Raw genomic sequence first — 21,319 nt, forward strand, 5'->3', positions numbered from 1 at the left:
TTGTGCTGAGACCAGCACAGTTCCCAAACCCATGACTCATTCCTATCCCAGCAAAAATATTTTGTTTGTGATGAATTAATTCCTTTAGCGTGTCTCAGTCATAAAAATACCAGGCTTCACTTTGTATGATGAAAATAAAGCATGACATTCATACTCCTGCCTTACTCTTTTCTAAATACTATTGTGTTAAAATTTAAACAGTGGTAGATGTTCCCAGCACCTGAACAACTTCCTTAGGAAAATCACCAATAAAGATTTGATTTACCAGCTATGATGTGTAAATATGTCTAACTTCTAAATATTCACAGTTCAGGATTCAAAGTTTACTTCCATAGGTCTTATGCAGCAAAAACTATTAGCATTAGTTCCTTGTGACATAAAATTATACTGAGGCCCAAGTACAGCTTATGAACAGATAATGAAATTGAAAGAAGTAGCTTTCAGCATTGTTCAGTTTGACATCAAACCTCAAAAGAGTGTTTCATTTAGACAGTTTTGTTATTTAACTTATTTTTTAAGTTCTTCTCACTAGACACTTGGATAACATAAGTGGAGTCAGGCTAACTTAAGAGAACTAGCTGCTACATGAAGGTTGCTTCTTCCCCATGAAAATATTTTTGTCTACCCCTAAAATGCACAGAATCACAGTATCAGCCAGTTCAACAGAGATAAATTTACTTATGATGCACACCTGCATTCTCCTCTGTCATCACCATATCCTCCTTTGCACATGGCTCATTGTTTTCTAACATAATACTTCCTTCCTTCCTATCCGGTTTCTTTTGTAACACTACACTAAGGTGTATCTAATTTGCATTCCAGTGAAGAAAACCTGGCACTTCAAGACATTAATGGAAGCTAAGTACCCATACCTTCATGAAATCCTAGAAAACCATCTCCAAACACAATGTCAGAAACTCCCCCACTTCAAATAATTCTATTTATACTCAAATATATTGCTTTTCACTTGCAGTTAATGGGATCTCTGGTCTTTATTCAATGTCCTAGATACTGTTCAATACCACAGAAGACCTTTCTCACAGCTTTCATAGAAAGTGTAAGGAGAGACATGCATCCATGCAGCCGAAATGTTAACAATCTGGAAAAACCCTACGGCAATTAACAACAAATGTATGACTCTTCTCATGTTCCCGGCCTAAGACTATTAGGTCTGACAAACTGATTAACTTGAGCTGGTGACATAAGAGTTTAGTACCACTGTATGATAGATGAAACCAGTTCCTTAGTAAACTTTGTTTATCTTGATATGAAAAGCCCCAAAAACACTATTATCACCACTTCCCTATCATCCCCGATCTACTTCTGCAGCAAAGCAATCAACATGGAGCTCTTAAATTCATGTCTGCTAAGGGCATTGTTATCTATCTGATAGATCAAAGAATCATAGAATCATAGAATCGTTAGGGTTGGAAAGGACCTTAAGATCATCTAGTTCCAACACCCCTGCCGTGGGCAGAGACACCTTACGCTAAATCATATCACCCAAGGCCTCGTCCAACCTGGCCTTGAACAATGCCAGGGATGGAGCATTCACAACCTCCCTGGGCAACCTGTTCCAGTGCCTCACCACCTGAACAGGAAAGAATTTCCTTCTTATATCCAACCTAAACTTCCCCTGTTTAAGTTTTAACCCATTACCCCTTGTCCTATCACTACAGTCCCTAATGAAGAGTCCCTTCCCAGCATCCCTATAGGCCCCCTTCAGATACTGGAAGGCTGCTATGAGGTCTCCACGCAGCCTTCTCTTCTCCAGGCTGAACAGCTCCAACTTCCTCAGCCTGTCTTTATACGGGAGGTGCTCCAGGCCCCTGATCATCCTTGTGGCCCTCCTCTGCACTTGTTCCAACAGTTCCATGTCCTTTTTATGTTGAGGACACCAGAACTGCACACAATACTCCAGGTAAAGTCTCACAAGAGCAGAGTAAAGGGGCAGGATCACCTTCTTCGACCTGCTGGTCACACTCCTTTTAATGCAACCCAGGATACGGTTGGCTTTCTGGGCTGCAAGCACACACTGCCAGCTCATGTTCATTTTCTCATCGACCAGCACCCCCAAGTCCTTCTCCACAGGGCTGCTCTGAATCTCTTCTCTGACCAACCTGTAGCTGTGCCTGGGATTGCTCCGACCCAGGTGTAGCACCTTGTACTTGTCATGGTTAAACTTCATGAGGTTGGCATCAGCCCACTTCAGAACTGTGTCAAGGTCCCTCTGGATGGCATTCCTTCCCTCCAGGGTATCAACCGAACCACACAGCTTGGTGTCATTGGCAAACTTGCTGAGGGCACACTCAATCCCACTGTCCATGTCACCGACAAAGATCTTAAACAAGACTGGTCCCAACACCGATCCCTGAGGGACACCACTCGTTACTGGCCTCCAGCTGGACATTGAGCCATTGACCACAACTCTTTGTGTGCAGCCATCCAGCCAGTTCTTTATCCACCGAGTGGTCCATCCATCAAATTGATGTCTCTCCAATTTAGAGACAAGGATGTCGTGTGGGACAGTGTCGAACGCTTTGCACAAGTCCAGGTAGATGACATCAACTGCTCTACCCCGTCCATCAGTACCGTAGTCCCATCATAGGCCACCAAATTGGTCAGGCAGGATTTCCCCTTAGCGAAGCCATGCTGGCTGTCACCAAGCACCTTGTTGATTTTCATGTGCCTTAGCATGCCTTCCAGGAGAACCTGCTCCAAGATTTTGCCAGGCACAGAGGTGAGACTGACTGGTCTGTAATTCCCCCTGTCATCCATTTTCCCCTTCTTGAAAATGGGGGTTATATTTCCTTTTTTCCAGTCATCGGGAACTTCACCTGACTGCCATGATTTCTCAAATATGATGGCCAGCGGCTTCGCAACTTCCTCTGCCAGCTCCTTCAGGACCCGCGGATGGATTTCATCAGGACCCATGGACTTGTGCACGTTCAGATTTTCAAGATGGTCTCGAACCAGTTCCTCCCCTACAGTGGCGCAAGGTCTTCATTCTCACAGTCCCTTCATCTGCCTTCCAAGACTTGGGTGGTGTGGTCAGAGCCTTTGCCAGTGAAGACTGAGGCAAAGAAGTCATTCAGAACCTCAGCCTTCTCCAAATCCAGGGTAGCCAGTTCTCCTGAGAGCTTCCTGAGGGGGGCTACATTCTCCCTAGTCTGTTTTTTATTTGTTATGTACCTGTAGAATCCCTTCCTGTTATCTTTAATACCTCTAGCTAAGTTTAATTCTAACTGGTCCTTAGCTTTCCTAACCTGGTCCCTAGCTTCTCGGACAACATCCCTGTACTCTTCCCATGCCACCTGTCCTTGCTTCCACTTATTATAATCCTCTTTTTTGAATAGAATTTTCCTCAGGAGCTCCTTATCCATCCAAGGAGGTCTCCTGGCCCTCCTGCTGCACTTCCTTCTAGTTGGGATGCAACACTCCTGAGCTTGTAGCAGGTGATCCTTGAATATCAACCAACAGTCTTGGGCCCCTTTGCCCTCTAGGGCTGTATCCCATGGAACCTTCCGAAGCAAGTTCCTGAAGAGGCCAAAGTCTGCTCTCTTGAAGTCCAGGGCAGTGAGCTTGCTGCACACTCTTCTCACTGTCCTGAGGATCTCAAATTCAACCATCTCATGATCGCTGCATCCAAGGCTGCCCTGGAGCGTCACATTTCCAACGAGCCCTTCCTTGTTGGTGAGCATGAGGTCAAGCACGGCACCTCTCCTTGTTGGCTCCTCTATTATTTGCAGAAGGAAGTTGTCTTCCACACAATCGAGGAGCCTCCGATTGCTTGTGCCGGGCCGTACCATCATTCCAACAGATGTCAGGGTGGTTGAAGTCACCCATGAGAACAAGGGCCTGTGAGTGTGAGGCTTTTCCTATCTGTCTATAGAGTGCTTCATCCGCAGGTTCTCCTTGATCAGGCGGTCTGTAACAGATCCCCACAGTAATGTCTCCCATAGCTATATTCCCTTTAACCCTGACCCACAAACTCTCTGTGGACTGCTCACGTGTCCCCAGACAAGAGTTCCATACTCTCCAGCCTATCCCTAACATAAAGGGCATCTCCCCCTCCTTGCCTGCCAGGACTGTCCTTCCTAAAGAGCCTGTAACCTTCCCTTCCAACACTCCAGTCGTAGGAGCCATCCCACCATGTTTCTGTGCTGCCTGTTATATCATACCCCCGTAGACGTGCCCACATCTCTAATTCCTCTTGTTTGTTCCCCATGCTACGGGCATTTGTATAGAGGCATCTGAGCCGAGCTCCAACTGAAGCCGGCTCATTGGCTGGAGCAGCTGGGATATCTCTACATTTCTCCAGGCATTTATTATAGGTTCTGGCAACTGACTGGGTGTGTTGGAATGGAATGATGCCCCCCTCCCCCAACATATCTAGTTTAAAGCCTCCTTGACCAGTCTGGCAAGCCTCCTACCAAAACTGCTCTTTCCCCTCTTTATCAGACCAGCTCCACCAGCCCCCACTAGACCTGGCCTACAAGCTTGGGTCCCATGTTCAAGACACCCAAACCCCTGACTATGACACCACCCTTTTAACCATTTATTAACCTGGCTAATCCTCCTAGCTTTTTTTAGGTCCTCCCCTGTACCCTGGAGAATTGATGAAAAGCCCACCTGAGCTCCAGAGCCCCTAACCACCTCCCCCAGGGCTCTGTAGTCCTTCTTTATGTTCCCCAGGCTACTACTATCTATATCCCTAGCACCCACGTGTATCACCAGGAGTGGGTAATAATCCGTGGGACTTTCTAGAGCAGGCAGCCTCTCTGCCACATCCCTGATCCGTGCCCCTGGTAGGCAACACACCTCCCTTGAGACAGGGTCTGGCCAGCAGACAAGTGCTTCTGTCCCTTTCAGTGTAGAGTCCCCTACGACTACGACCCGCCGCTTTTTCCTAGCAGCACCAGTAGAGATCTTCTTTACCAGGGCATCAGGCGGCTGTTTCTGGCTCGAGTGCGCTTCCTCATTAGCCCCCTGCAGGACAGCAAAGCGGTTCTGTGTGGGGACAGGGGATTTAGGGGGAAGCCCCTCGCTTTTGGTTGTCCTTTTCCTTCTTTTTCTTTGTTGTTTTTTTTTTGTCACTAATTCCCAGCTTCCCGGGTTAACGTTCTCCTTCTTTCCTTCATGAGGTAGAGGTGAAGCTCGAGGCCCCTGCACAGTTTGGGCCGGGAGCAAGCATTCCTGCTTCCTCTCAGCTTCCCTGACATCTCACAGTCTATTAACAGCATCCCACAGCACCTCCACCAGGGAGCACCGAGTGCAGCCCTGCCCATTGTGCACCCTCCCCTCACCAGACCAGTGCAGGCACTCTCTACACCCTGAGCTCTGCACTGCAGCCTCCCCTCTCATTGTCTCTGTCTGAGTGCCTAAGCTGGCCACCGCCGGGGCAGCCAGAGCAGAGCTCCCAGACCGGGCCCTGATCATACAACGAGTGCTCACCATCCCGCTCGCCTGCCCACACAAACTGTCTCGCAAACTGCCTCGACCCACTCTGTTTGCCCGCTCTGTTCGCCGCGTTCCTGGTCGCTCGCACTCCCTGGGGCAGGTACAAAAGTTCAGAAGATAATTGCTAGAAGTCACTTGTATCATACCTAGTTCAATACACCAATACGTCCATCAGCTGCTCACTGTCTAATAGCCAGAGAACTGCTGGGTTTAGACAAGTGATTTTGTCACATTCCCACTGCATTCTTCCCAGTGAATTTGAGATTAATCTAGTTTCAGAACTATGAAAAGCACGATTAGAATTATCCCATTTTTTTTTGTCTACTTTCTACCTTAAATAATATAAATTGGCAAGCAAATTTCCCCCAACTGGAACAGGTGGCTATGATGTATCAGAGAAAATACTCTCACAAAAGAATTTGTTCAATTAGGTATTTTATTTTTACAGCTGAAACCTTGTATAGGTTTTATCAGGACCCTGACAGGCCTTATCAGCCCTGCCTAGTCCCCAAGGGCTCCCCACTCCCTGCCCAGCCCCAGACCACATGTCAGCCTCCCAGGACCATCAGCCCCTGCCCCAGTGATGCTGCAGGAGGGCTGGTCTCCAGCTCCCCCCATCACAGCCCAACCTCAGCCAGGCACCTGTGCAAGTTTAACCAATGTGAGAAACAAGGAAGAGTGACTCAAAACCATCAGCAACTGCTTGCACAATGAACATCAACAACAGCTTGAGCAAACATGCTGAGCAGCAAGCAGGATCCAAAGCCCATACTGATATCACAGTTATTTGAAGTCTTATTGTGACAGCAAAAGGGAAAAAAACAAATGAAACAAGCATACAAAACTGATTTTTACTTGCTTTCAGAAAGTTTTAAGTAACAGACTGTAGATCACAAGAGAGATTACCATGGAAGCTACCAGTAAAGGGCAGCCAGCCCATTAAGAGGAGAGAAGCACAAGGAAGGAAACAGAAACAAACACCTAACTATTGCTTGCACATGGTACTGTCTCCAACTCAGCAGGAGTAGCCAGCCTGAGCTATTTTTCTTTTTCTTTTTCAGTGAAAAGGCAACTTTGCAAGAGGCCGCCCAGCAGAGTAGTGGGAAGACAGCACACATCTGAAAGCTATACCAACAAATCAGAGACTTTATGCTTATTCGTGGTTAGCAAGGGCAGCAGGGACTTCAGAACTGCAGATGGAGATCTTCAGAGAGAGGGCTGTGAGACTTCGGCAGAACAATAGCTGCAGCCTTATCTGACTTTGACCTAGAAAGGCTACACCATCTCCCTTAGTCACTATACCTCCTGTGGGCAAGAGCCTCAGTGCACAGAGCTGAAGTGAATAATGATGTTCTTTGAAATGCTCACCAGCATGTCAAGAACATAGTTCTTCTGACAAAGCCTGAGCTGATATTTAGTGGGAAAGAAAAATTATACAAGCAATTCAAGTCTAATAAGAGTACATTAAAAAAATGGTTCTGTGACATTGGCAAGAAATCAAAATTAGACAGAAGGCAAAAGATCTGCCAAGTCTTACCAGGTCTTCCACTCTAAGTCAAGACAACAAGACAACCACTCTAACAACAGTGTGAGAGTCCAACACATCATACCAGTGTCAATAAAAATTCCTTCTTATTCAAACATGACAGTTCATACATAATAGAAGTAACTGCTCAGGCTGCAAAATGATCCTTATCAGTATTTTTCAACATCCTGGGAGCATAATTCCCTTTGCCCAGGGAAATTGTGTATGCTCCGTCCCTGGTGGTGTTCAAGGCAGGGCTGGACAGAGCCTTGGGTGACATGGTTTAGTATAAGGTGTCCCTGCCCATGGCAGGGGGGTTGGAACTAAATGATCTTAAGGTCCTTTCCAACCCTAACTGTTCTATGATTCCGTAATCCCATTCTGGCAAGAAGAATGGATCACACCAGAAAGAAAACTTAGGCACAAAATGGTCTTGCTTCACAGTTCAACATGGTTCCCTTTCCATATAGGCCAGCAACAGGCAGTCTTCCGAATGTCAGGGAGATTCCAGTCTGTGAACTTTAATAAATTAAAAAAGAAATAAAACCTTCAACAGAAAGAACAAAAGGATTTCAAATAGCTAGCATTGTTATTATGTAAGTGAGTAGTGAAATGGACATTTTAAATCATATTTTTGAGGAAATTGTGTAGCTGTTCAGAAAGAGTTAAAACCATCTCACAGATCACTAGTATGTGTATCTATTAGTAAGACATTGGCTACCAACCTTAACAGTTTAATTCTGCCTCTCAAAATGCTGACTATATATAACAGACTGGAACTTCACCCTGTACATATATGAGAAATTTTGAGGTCATTTTGGTGTACTTCAAAGGTTTAATTATTTCTGAGAGGTTTTCTCCATTTCTGGTTGGTGGATGTATGAAACTAAAAGCATAACTGCCCGCTGTAAACAAGCACCCACGTACTGATAAAACAAACTGATTCTTCTTAGCCTTCTCTGGTGCATAATGCAACGTTTTGAGATTTGAAATAGAAAAGAGCAATAAAATATACATGCAAACTAACATCACTGCCAGGAAAACTACCAGTTGAGAATTACCAGTACTAGGAGAACACCAAAAACAACAGCTCAACTTATTTCTGAGGACAGGCTTAGAGAATGGGGAAGTTCTCATTCTGAAAGAAGTTTAACCCATATTGAAACTCATATCTGGAAAGCATTTCAGAATATTCAGGCCCTCCTGGTGACATCTCCAGCACACATTTACAACTGCCATTTCTCTAAGCAGTCTTTAATTCCAACCCAAGGTAACTTCCTTCTAGAGAAATTTTTTCCCCTCAGGAGATGAAACCAGGAAATGTCATTCCTAGATCTGTCTAAACCAAAGGAAACTCATCATGTCATGCACATGAGACATAAAAGGGAACAAGCTATTCCTTGGCTTGTTTTAATATCCTTTAATCCTAATTACTATTAATGTCATTTATACTACTCAGGCTTCAGCTGCTTCTGCATAATAGTTCAGACTCACCAACACTGCCAAAGTGCATAAGTCTCTTAAAAAGTCACAATAAAACCAATAATCTGACTTTCTAAAACCGGAAACTATGGTTCATGTGCTGATGTAAAAAATTAGGTTGAACAGCATAAGAAGAAATACAGATCTCAACGTTGTAAACCCAAATTAAAAAAAAAGAAAAAGCTTTCTATTTAGTACTTGATAGTCTTGTCCTCTAGCATTTGACAGATCAAAATGCTAGACATCTGTCCATCCAACGGGTACCCACTTATCTGTACTAGTTCCAGAACATGTTTGACAAATACACGTGCTGTTTGCACCACACAATTACACCACTCCAACAAGTGTTCCTCTGTTACATGAGCATTCTGTATTGCACACCAGGTCTGTGCCCATGCTTGTGACACATCAGCATGAGGTAATTGCAGTGCTTATGTATAGGATAAAGGTGCTCAACAGACTCAGAGGTCACATGCATCCATGCTGTAATAGATCAGCACTTTAACAGCAAGCAGTAATGGTATGCTGCGCCAATTGTAAATGGTGATGCTGACAAGTGTTATGAAACAAACTCCTTTCCAGCTGCTACAGATCCCACAAACCCATTAAAAGCAATGCAAGGGGATCAATGCAATCTACAAGCAATTGGACAAAATTTGTGCCTATTTAAAAGGATCTGAAAATTCATTTATACTGAAGTTGTCATTTTCACTTAACTAAAAATCTGCAATAACAGCCACCAAGCATTCAAAAGGAGGAGGTCAGAGAGGTGGTTAGATCATATACATAGAGAGAGACTAGGTGAAGCATTAAATGAATCTAGTCACTCTCCAGGGACAGCTGGAATCAAGTAAAAACCTAAGATTCCAATTCATATTGAATTTTTCTTTATGGTTAAAAATTTCTTCGAACACAAATTATGTGCATTCCTTCAGTTCAAAGTTTCTGCCCTCCAGCAAGTAAGTTCCAGACAGAAACCAACAGTTTTCTTTCTTTTCCAAAATTAGCCTTAGACTGAACAGAATTTCTGGTATGATGAAACATGCTTACTAAGTACAAAAGAGAAACAGCCATATAATAGCCAATGTAACTTCAATTTCTTGTGAATTACTGAACACAAGAACAATACAAACACAAGAATCTTTAAGTACAGCAAAGAAAAAACAATAAAAAGCATCCTTAAATTGCATGAAAATGCAACATGCCAGTTAACATCTAGCACAGTCGTACAAAACAAAAAGGTCATCTATGAGCAGAGGGCAGCGCTCCTTACCTCCTCCCTTAAGACAAAGGGGCAAAAGATATTATGAACATCACTAAGAAAGTTTAATCTCTACATAATCAGTAGTAATTCTGTTACAAGTAAATAAACAGATGCAAACTGAAAACATACTGAAATAAAACACTAAATTTGGAAGTTCACATTCGTAATTGTATCCTTCTGTTATCCCACACAAATTTCCCTCTTCCCATTTTTACTTCTGAGACAGAAGAATTTTTCTCATATGATCACAGAATCATAAACCAGTTAGGGTTGGAAAGGACCTTAAGATAATTAGGTCCAACCCCCCTGCCATGATGATTACAGAGGGGTTACATCTCCAGCATACCCACTCTATTAAACCAATGAGAAAAAAAACAGGGGGGGTGGGGGTTGGGGGGTGAAAAAAAGAAAACTTATATGCAAAGGCCAAACTTCCAAATTGTTCTCATTCTGGCATAGTGACAGTATCCATAGGGAAAGATTCCCTTTCTCCTCCTGCTGTATTTCAAAATGCCCCTTCTTTGGTTACTTTCAGAAACTTGTTTTGCAAAACTGGAAATATATAGAGAGATTACTGTGGCCATTAGTGGAAAATGGTGGGCAAATGGATGTTCTTCAGTTACTCTGAAACTAGAATATAGAAAATAACACAGAAAAGAGTAGCCTTTCTTCTTCCAGAAGATCATGCAAAATATCTGCATTAGCAATGGAGTCCAGAACGTGGAGCAGCTCACAAAAATAACCTACATTAGGCAACCAGCACTGGCATTATGCAGATTCAGTATGACATCGACGCCAGTCTTTCAAAACTTAAACAATCATGAGCTCAAATCACTAAACAGGATTGAGGCCTACTGACTTTCAGGTTTAAAAAATGCTTGCAATGAAGCCTTAAGAGCTGCATTTTTAGAGAACCTTTTCTTCACAGTCTCGCTGTTGTGCACATAAACAGGGTTAATTCCTCTACGAGAGGAACCACTACCTCCACCTCAGAAAGGAAGGGGGAGAAATCATGCAACCAACTTTATCAATATAGTCATAATTCTACTGTCTGCCAGGAACTGTCTCTCAGAAGTTACTGCAATTGCTCTTTTTATTATGTAGATTAAGAAAAAAGTTTGTCTCCATGCTAAATCAGCACCAACATCCTTTATCTTTTAACATTATTATGGTAATTCAGACACAAAGGAAAAGGTTTTTTTGCCATGGTACTTCATTCTGTTCAACACCTTCATTCCAACTCAGTCAAGCTGTAACTCCTGTCCTGTACTTACTGTTTGTATATACTTTTAAGGAATGTTCTGAGCAATTCAAATCCCCAGATTTCATTCCACAACCTGAACATTGAAATTATTTTAGCTGATCGGAGATTAATTTATCAAATCCCCCCTAATTTATGGATCTTCAGTACATAAGTTGGGGGAAAGAAGAAGAACACTATGCAGGTAGTATAGAAGAAAAGCAAATAGGAGTTAACAGTGTTTGGGTGATAAAGCAATCTACAACAGCTTTATTAAAATGCTCTCATTGCTATTTTTCAGTAACACACTTTCAACAGGAACAGAAATTACTTTCTTTTCATAGAATCATAGAATAGTTAGGGTTGGAAAGGAACTTAAAATCATGAAGTTCCAACCACCCCTGCCACGGGCAGGGATACCTCACACTGAACCATGTCACTCAAGGCTCTTTCCAACCTGGCCTTGAACACCCCCAGGGATGAAGAATCACAGCTTCCCTGGGCAACCCATTCTAGTGCCTTTCCACCCTTACAGTAAAGAACTTCTTCCTTATATCCAATCTACCCAATCCAATCAATTTTCCTTACCTTTATTTAAAGAGAGACACAGGAGGAAACTTACAGCACTGCAATCATGCATGACTGAAATTAGTGATACAATCCCAGCATAACTTCAAAATATGAATGAAAAGGGCATTGGTGAGAGGGAAAACAAAGGCCCCAGGTGAAACAAACACCATAACCGCTTCAAGTTCCATAAACAAACTTACGTGGTTCTACCACTTTGGGGGCCTTTAAATCCACACTGCACAGAAATCAAGAGGCTATTCTGACTACTACTGTTGTTCATTCTCCTATCTGTCAACACCTTAAACAGATTAAGAGTAGATTTCAGGAATGGCTTTAAACTGAAAGAGGGGAGATTTAGATTAGATATTAGGAATAAATTCTTCACTATGAGGGTAGTGAGGTGCTGGCACAGGTTGCCCAGAGAAGTTGTGGCTGCGCCATCCCTGGCAGAATTCAAGGCCAAGTTGGACAGGGCTTTATGGAACTTGGTCTAGTGGAAGAAAGGAGCTGAAACTGAATGATCTTTAAGGTCAATTCCAACCCAAAGCATTCTGTGATTGAGCCCTGCTCTCTGGCTATACCATTACTCTGCCAGCAGATTATGGGATTTTTTTCATACACTGCTCTCAAACAGTCAGCATGGACTCTCAAGCTCTCACAGGAAGGCTGCCCGATTCTCTCCTCCCTTGTACTGTAAAGATGATGCTAGCCATGTTTTAGACAGAGAGAAAGAACTAGGTCTTTCAGAAACCACTGGGTTTCTCTGCCTTCTGTTAGGACTCACCCTTTTCAGGATCTTTTCCAGTAGCCAAAAGCCAGCTTGTACAGCTGTGTTCATAGTGAGAAACACAGTGCTTTCAGTGTGCCACCACATTTGGTGCCTCACAACTTTATACCGAGCACCTGCAAGCCTGCCTAAAATAAAGGGCAAATATTTCCAAAGCATTCAAATGCATGTGGTATTCCTTCAAGCTTCTGAATATATTTTAACTACTTCAAAGCGTTTCGTATCTCGTAAGCCCAAGGTACAAATACCTGAGGAAGGCATAAATAGAAACTCAAATTGCTACTCACCTGATCACTGCCAACAAGTTCCTGCTCTTCTATTGTCAAAGCAGGTAGCCTTGTTAAATAAACTACGCGAGTTAGATTCAGAATCAAACCCAAATGTTTACTGCCCTTTAGCTGTCTTTGCTGCGACACAATAGAATTATTTACTGCTCTGGTGTCTTTTCACACTGCAGTAAGAACAATTCAGATCTAGTATTTCCTCGTAAGCAGCTCTAGAGCTGCCTTCCTCAGAAATACAATTCTCTCCTCTGTCTCCTCTGTTCATTTCTGAAACAAAAGAAAAATGGCCCTGTTACAATGCAGTGGGAAGGGCAGAGAGCTGTGAGAACATATGCTGGAGTAAAAAGTGAAACAGTTTTAAACCAACTAGAAACCTGTCCTAAAATTGTTAAAGATTCATATAACTGTTACTAACATTATTTTGTGATCAGTGCTCTTAACTACAATGTGTATGGCATTCCACACTTTGTTAAACATCAAGGGTTTGCATGTTTTTGCTAATAGCTTAATATTTTTCTTTCTTCAAGGTCTTCTCCATTTAATATCAAACTTCCACACTAATCATGCCACAATTTGAGTAGACATCCTGCTGCAAATATAGTGGTTTTAACCACTTGTACCCATCATACTCAAGTGAAATTTGGTAAAGGGCCAGAATAGAAAAGAAAATCAATCCAAGTACATAACACCAGGAGAAGGAAAACTGAGGAGAAAAGATAAGAAGGAAAGGAAGTGCTATTAAATTTCATATGAAGACAAGCATGCAACGCTCAGGCAACTGGAAAAATCAGCATCTACAATGCAAGACCCGTGAGTGCAGGCACACAGCACGATACAAATATTTTTTCAGAACTTCTTACAAGGCTTTCATTTCATTTTTACAAGAATAACAATTTATCAAAAGATACATCATTACGAAAGCTGCGTCTAAATCGACAAGAGAAAGATTTTGATATTGAGGACAGAGTTAAGTGTATTCTGCACTTTTAGCTACTACGCCGAGTGCTGTTTCATTCTTTCTTCATAGAGCAATCTTTTGTATGGCCATCTGCACAGCAAGTGAAGAAAGCAAGAGATGTTTTTCACATAAGGATGATACCAGAAAAGTGTGGGTATAGCCCTAATAGCCAGATGCACACTCTGAATTCTTTGCAACTCATTATTTTTAGTTGCTCACTCAGCTTGACAATTCTAGCATCATTTATATACTTGAGAGAGACTGTTCTTTCCTACAGTAAGCAAATAATTTCATAGAGACCCTAAAGAGCATTGCAAGATTTCCATCTGCAATCAAACAAGGATCCACTCTTAATAAACCTTCCAAATATCTTCCAAGAAATGTTTCACATTTGGGTTTTTTTTTCCCCTCAGCTGCCAATCCAATCCAAAGACAAATAGAACTATTTATTATACCAACACAGTGGACCTGTACCTCTGAATGTACATTGCTCCAATTTTCAGCTTTATTAAATGCAGAATGCTCTGCACAGTATATATGTATTAGACATACCAGGAGCCAACTCTGAGAGTCTCATATTTGTCTTTTTCTTATTTTTAGTGACCGTTCAGCACTGACACAGCTTCTTTTGCTACAGTTCCATGACAGCATAAGGATAACCATTTAGTCACCCAATATAATTCTCTTATTTATTCAAACCACACTTATTCAAACCACACCTTCTCCAGCTTTTCATTTTGGGATTTTCTGGAGCAAGTCACCCAGCTCTGCTAAATCAAAAGCATTTATTCCTAACAGCTATTATTTACTCAATGTGTGTGAAATATTTGACATCTTCCTGTCACACAGTATAACGACGTATCTGGAAAGACCCAGAACATACCACATGGCATTTACAGAACACTTATCTTCATCCCTTATCATCAATAACCTCACCATTTCATTTAAAGTATGCAACTCCCAAAAATGATGAAAGAAACTTTGTGAAAGGGAAGACAACTGGGAAGTAGAGAGAAATGGAAACTAGAAAGGAAATGTCTCATCTTACTCTCCTGAAAATTATTTTCAAGATAAACTGAAAAAAAAAATATCTGATTATTTAGATAAGGGAACAAGAAAACATAGCAAGGGGAGAACTAACGTGTCAATGGAGGAAATCAAACATTGTTCAATTTTTTTTTTTTTTGTCCAAAGAAAAGGAAGTTCATGCTTAAGGTGAGGCACAACAAGGGAATACACACCTGCTATGTCCCTTCAGAAGCTCCAGGGAACTGCTAGATGAGGTTTGAAAGAGAACAGTCTGATGATTAAAGATACATACAAAGGATGACAATACAAGAAATGATGAAAAATGCTGAAAAGATAGACAAAATTATAAAAGCAGAAAATATAGGGCGAGATCATAGTAACACAGAGCTGGGACCAGGTTATGGCAATAACCCTTGTCTGAGGAAGGCAGAGGAACCAGTGCTACTGGTTCATTAACCAGATGAAAACCTCCAACAGATTCCACACCTCAGTGTTAAGAAAGCTACTCATTGCACCTCTCCGTGTTTCAGTGGTGTTGAAATATCACTTCCTCCCATCTCAGACATGTCTACAGAGGGACTGCTGCACTTATCAGTCCTATCTCTTTTCCATTTTCAGAAGAGTTTACTCAGAATAGCTTATTGTAATAGTCTTACATCACTGTTTAGGTTCCACTTTTCCTACTCCTGTTACCCTGTCCCTCCTCCTCTCCTAATTCTCTCCCCCCCCCCATCTCACTGAATGATTAAAAAGGATTTTTCTACTATTGCCAGCAAAATTACGTATTGACCCCCCTTTCAGAAGAACAAGTTTTGCTTTCAAAGCCATAATGCATACAAGTTGTCACCTCCATCACATACCACCCTTTTGGAAAATGGAAGGCAAGGGGAAAAATGTTCATATGATAAGGCAAAAATGAGTATGAGAATTCACATCAAAGCTGGGAACATCCTGAAGTTCAGACAAGCCTGTGTTGTAAGAATATGAAATAAATCCACATAATGGAGGGAACATACAGAAAGCTAACCCTGGATTTACTGTTTTGTCACCAGCAGGAAGTGCACAAATGCACTCATGTAACTGGCTGCCAAACCAGGTTCCTGAGAAACACCCAGACATTACACCTTCACATGGCTTGCACTGTTCCAAAGTGAATTCCAAAATTCATTTCCTTCTGGTGCAAGGACAGGGTATACGCAAAAACTGTCAGACTACAGAGCAAGATACAACAGAAGCACAAAGACAGAGGCAGAAAATGTAATAATCCATATACACCATTGACTATTTTACTCTAGGAAACCTAAGTAACTGTTCTTTACAAACTGTTCTTTACAAACTGTTCTTTACTCTAGGAAACCTAAGTAACTGTTCTTTACAAACTGTTCTTTACAAACTGTTCTTTACTCTAGGAAACCTAAGTAACTGTTCTTTACAAACTGGAAAGGGGAAGAAGTTGGTGTCACCCACTGGGCAAGATTCTCCATGGCATAAATCTATAAATTTAAATACTAAGGGACTTCAAATGCACACAGAGTTAATTTCACATGTTCTACTGAATTGCTTAAAAGGTTAAAATAATGTCTGATACACTGGCAACCTACACACAAAAACAGAAACAGAAAGATGCATTATTATCACAGTTTTATCACTGACATACAACATGACCTTAAACAACTCACTTAAAGTCATTTACTTCAACAGCAAATGTGGGCTCACCACACCCAGCTCAGGGATATACGGGAAAGCTTGGCACCTAGTGAACACTTGTGAGACCTCAGGTGTTAGGTACTGCTAAACACCAGGTCAGTTGCACCACTGCATTCCTCAGCCCCATCACTTCTGAGAGGGGGCTGGAAGGAAGCCTCTCTTCACATTCAAGTTAGTATCTGGGTTACCAGGAAAGACAACCCACTCCTGCACTTTTCCCAGTAACTAAATGGAATACAAAGAACAAATCACAAACCATAAAGTTAACTTTTAAATAAAAAAAAAAAAGACTTCCTTCACATACACACAAAGTCAGTATTTAAAGTTTGTCCAAGGTTTCAAATAACTTGAAGACACCAGCTATTATTGTTTCAAACAAGCACCTAATCACAAGCTATTTCAGCATCTCGACTATATAGTGTTTCACGAGCTTCTGCAGGGGACAAGCATGAAATAAACAAGTGTCTGACACCACTGGAGAATTCCCAGTTTTATTTAACCTAACATCCGTAAAACTGAGTCAGGGCCCTAATAAACGAGCAGCAGGGAAGCAGAAGCAGAGTCGCAAACATGTTCTTATCACCCCCACCCAAGTCACAATGCAGAAGCACTGTTACTGTAAGGTCAACAATATCAAGCCTTACCTCAGTCCAGACCTGCACACTCTCATGTATAAGTAGTCATTTCTTTAAGAATGAATTAGAAGATTTACATGCAACTAACTAGAAGTAGGACTGGACCCACAGACATCTGGAAGCATTAAAAAGGGACTGTACCAGGCTCATCATAAGCACTTACTCTCCCACTCCAAAACATTACTGTCACTTTCACAAAAGAGACACCAAAAGGCTTATTTTATGTGCCAGTACCAAGTCCAGTATGTATGTGTGTGTAAACATTATATAAAAAAGTATTTAGATACACTTTTTTCTTTTATGGAAAAAAGTAAATAAAATCAAGACATTTCTTAACTGACAGGTTATCTTTGAAGTTTTCTTTTTAGGAAATCTAAAAAGCTACAAGAGACTAAAATATTTTAATGGCATACTTCTTGTCCCCTAAATTGTCAAACAACTAACAAGAACCTGAAACTAGCCTTCTTTTACGTAATTCTTCTGAGCATCGGAAGATGCCCTATACATAGCTCGTATCTTAATCAAGCTATAGGCATTTTTGTTTCTTATACCTTTAAGGGCTAGCTTATTAATCGTGTATCAGATAACCGCTCTGACTAAAATATCATATTGGACACAGAGTTTTTACTTTTATTTCAAGATGAGAAGTGTCATATTTGAGATTCCATCAAGGCATTAAAAGTAAGTTACAAGTCCCAGCTTCATTCTGAGAAACTTCACAGATCAATGAATTATCTTACCTTCACAAAGCTTTCTCAAGAGACACCACAAGCAACTGAGCCTCTGGGCTAGGGATAATTCAGCACTACCTTGGTAGCGTTCAGGCATGCAGGGACAGTGGTGTGCTATGTGCATATGGGACATAACCCAATAGACATCATCAAACGTAGTACAGTCACAGAATGGCATTGCCTTATTCCCAACTCACATAAAAGCTATTCATGCTTTTCTATAGTGCTTATTGAAGTAACATCATTACTATTTTGTGAAACACCAGAATGCTCCAATTCATGCCCTCAAGGCTTCAAACTCCTTCCACTGACTAGACAGGAAATGTGCACACTGCAGGTCAGGGGGTAATCAGGTGCCTGAACTTGACAGCATCAACTCAGAACTGAGTCAATGCAAGGCCTGACATAAAAAACTAGTTTTAAACCCAGACTGAACCACAATGCAATTTGTGTCTAACTGCACATTAATTAACAGCTTTGTAAGAGACAACTGACACCATAAGAAAAAAACTTAATCTTAGGTTTGGGTATTTCAAGAACAGATTATGTACTGTAACTATAGCCTTAGCATCTGAAAAACGTAAGTCACCTATTCCCATAATTACATATTAAAGGAAACCTCCTTAAATACACAGCAGATGGAAAAGTAAAGCAACTCCATGGGACAAAGCATGACTAACTGCTCTGTTCGAGTCCCTGTGAAGTCAACTACAGGCTTTTCTTTAATTTCCATAGGAATTCAATTAGGTCAGACTCTTAAGAACATGAATTTCTGTATGTATATTCCAGGCCCCGGCAAACTGAAAGTGATCTGATACCCTACCTTAAAAAAAACCTCCGCCTGCTACCATAACATAGCCAAACTAGTTTGTCACCCAGAAAAATTATGAAAAACATGTAAATATTCAGTCTTGGTTGCATTTCTCAAATACAGATCATACTGCATTACCGGTGATGTGGTATACCGCTGAATCATTCTTTGCTTCTCTGACAGTCACTTCTAAACAGCTGCACATGAATACAAGCTGCAGTAAAACAGATGTTTTCAAGATTTAAATGAACAATTGACACAATTTCAGTTCTCATAAGTTGCAGCTTTACTAAACCCAGTTAAGAATAATCCTTCCCCAAAACATACTGAAAGCATGCTTATACTGAAACTGAACTTCTGTACTGATGAAGATAAAAATAGTTTGGGCGTAATTTAAGATGGCTCAGCAAAGGTCCCCATTTAAGATAGCTGAGAAAACATAACTTGGAAAATTTCAGGTGTAGCAACCAAGAACTCCATTCCGCCTGTGAATGCCACTCTGACCTCACTTAGCTGTCTGCCAGCTGCTTACAAAAACAAAGGGCAAAGAACAAGACAAAACCTCCTGTGTTTGATATTCCCTCTTAGTTAGTGAACGTCTAAATTTACAAGCCACAATTTCCTTTCTACATCTCTCAAAACAAACAAAAAAGCTAATCTTAGCACAGCTTTTCTCCTAAAGGTGTGCCAGAAGTGAAAAAAAGGACCTCCAGAAGTCCCATCCAACCTCCGCTGTTCTGAAATTTGATGACCTTCTGGGTTTTTGTATTTTAAAGTCAGATTGTTTTGTTCAGGCAATCACTTTGGTGTAGATTTAGATTTTAAAATGCCAAAACAAAATTGTGAATTCTGAGTTTCAACACCCACCTTTAAGTCCGTCCTTCAGAGGCTAAGGGCAGCTGAACACAAGTTCTTTTGCTGGTCTTTCCCAGTGGAAAGACACCAGGTATTCTTTTGTCTCTCTGCATCCCGTAACTTGTATTCAGTGAAGAAAAGTAGTAAAGGCCACAGGCACAGAGCCCACCTGCAGTGGCTGCCTATCAGCAAGGAACTGATGGCCACCAGGAAGCCCGTAAGAAGTTTTTTTGCATTGCCAGAATGGCAATGTGATCAACTACCGACAGACTGGTACTACTCTGTTATAGTGAGCTCCTTATAGTTCATTTATTTTCTTGAGCTTGTATGGCAGGCTCCTCACACTATAGTGAAGTGTCCAAATGTTCTGATACGTGCCGAGATTAGTGACTAGTCTGCCAGCACCTTTGTGACTTTAACATAAACGTTTTGGTTAGTTTTGTGGAGTGGGAATTTGTTTACTGTAGGTTAACAGTCAGCTCTACCCTTCAACGGCATACACTTCATTATCTTGTAGGACTCTTGAGTTGGGGCCTTGGTCTTTCAAGCAGCAAACACTGGAGAAAGGATGGATTCTCAGAGATGTGTTCCACTTGTGCCTGGCAACGCAAAGAAAACTTACTGGCTTCCTGGTCGCCATATGCACTATCTACCAGAGTCAGCATATCACAGGACTTCATTAGTATTAAATGAAAGTCATTTTAGCCTGTATAGTTTTCAAACCTGCATTCTTTTAAAAATGGTATTTTTAAGCTAATACGTATCTAGTACAAGAACTGTACAAACACAAGAAGTATCTATCAATAAATTCATCTTATTTAAGAAGTGACCATCCAGTATAAGTAAGTAGCCTGCAGTAGTTTAAACTATTCAACTGGGGGGAGGGAGGGGGAGGAGTAGCGGAAAGCAAACAAGGACACCCAAACCTTCATATTAAGCATCTTATAAATAGCTTTTTTTTTGCATTATTCTCACTGTCTAAAAATCCCACATGCACACAAGAATGAAGTGATCTGAATATACAGTTGGAGAAAAAACATAAAATACTTCTCTTTGGGCCTTCTACAACACACATTATTGTGTTATCGTCACACATCCCTGACTCTAGATGTTCAGTCCAGACCATGTCTAGAGGGACACTCAGAGACTTGAAGATATATGAAATGGAGATGGGAAATCTTCAAGTGTGAGATTTAACAGGAAGCTCAGTCCTCACAGCAAACACTCTTACTCAGGGGTAAAACACCCTCTACCTCCCACAGCACAGTTCTTCCCAGACCTTCTACTTGGGAATTTCTTCACCTGGAGAAGCTGTCACAAAATGGTGATTGGGCTAACTTCCAAAATGGTACTTTCTCTCCATTCTAAAAATGTCACATCTTTATTTTCACTGATTTATCTTACTGCATCTTTAAAGGGACCATGGAACTTTCAATGCATATCCTTAAAGAAAATTAAGAGTATGCACAAGGGAAATTAATGTGGCATGACTACACCACAACTGCATTCCCCCAGGCAGAAAGGCCCTGTAACATTTCACTAAAAGAGACCTTTTTCAAGTAATCTATCAAGCAGGCTACCATCAACCCCACAGGGGATCATTCTTCCCAGGGACAAGAAACTGTAAAACTGTATTTCATGAGGCAGGGGTAGAGAAGGGGGGGGGGGGGGGGAGAGGCACATCATAACTCACCACCATGATTACTCACACTCAAACTACCGCAAATATTTCTTTCGTGTCCATTACTTCAAAACCCACCACGTTTGGAGTTTTAAGGCATCATTAATTAAAGTAACCGCACTTCCAGAACAATTCAGGAGTTAAAGGGTGCTTAGAAACTACAGATGTGAATAAGAAACCTAGGGATTGCCAACTCAATGCATCACCACCAAGGTACGACTTCCCTGCCCTATGCTTATTCCTTCTACAAGAGATGTGAGGTCAGAGACTTCTACAGTTCGATGCTGCAGCTCTGATTAG

General features: G+C 41.5%; 1 protein-coding gene across 2 annotated transcripts in view; it reads right to left on the reverse strand.

The window, feature by feature from the left end:
• The window catches only part of STXBP6 (syntaxin binding protein 6), a 119,707-nt gene extending 98,921 nt beyond the window's left edge, over positions 1-20,786 (reverse strand). Inside the window, exon 1 of one of the 2 annotated variants that reach the window (XM_061463433.1) lies at positions 20,641-20,786. The gene's annotated coding sequence lies outside the window, so the exon portion shown is untranslated. The remainder of the gene's footprint in view (positions 1-20,640) is intronic. The other variant, XM_061463434.1, reaches the window with a different exon arrangement.
• Between the last annotated feature and the right edge of the window lie 533 nt (positions 20,787-21,319).

Source organism: Pezoporus flaviventris, unplaced genomic scaffold, assembly GCF_033815535.1.
Source record: "Pezoporus flaviventris isolate CSIRO_AGI_PZ_B2104156 unplaced genomic scaffold, CSIRO_AGI_Pfla_v1 ptg000036l, whole genome shotgun sequence".
Classification (NCBI taxonomy): Eukaryota; Metazoa; Chordata; class Aves; order Psittaciformes; family Psittacidae; genus Pezoporus; species Pezoporus flaviventris.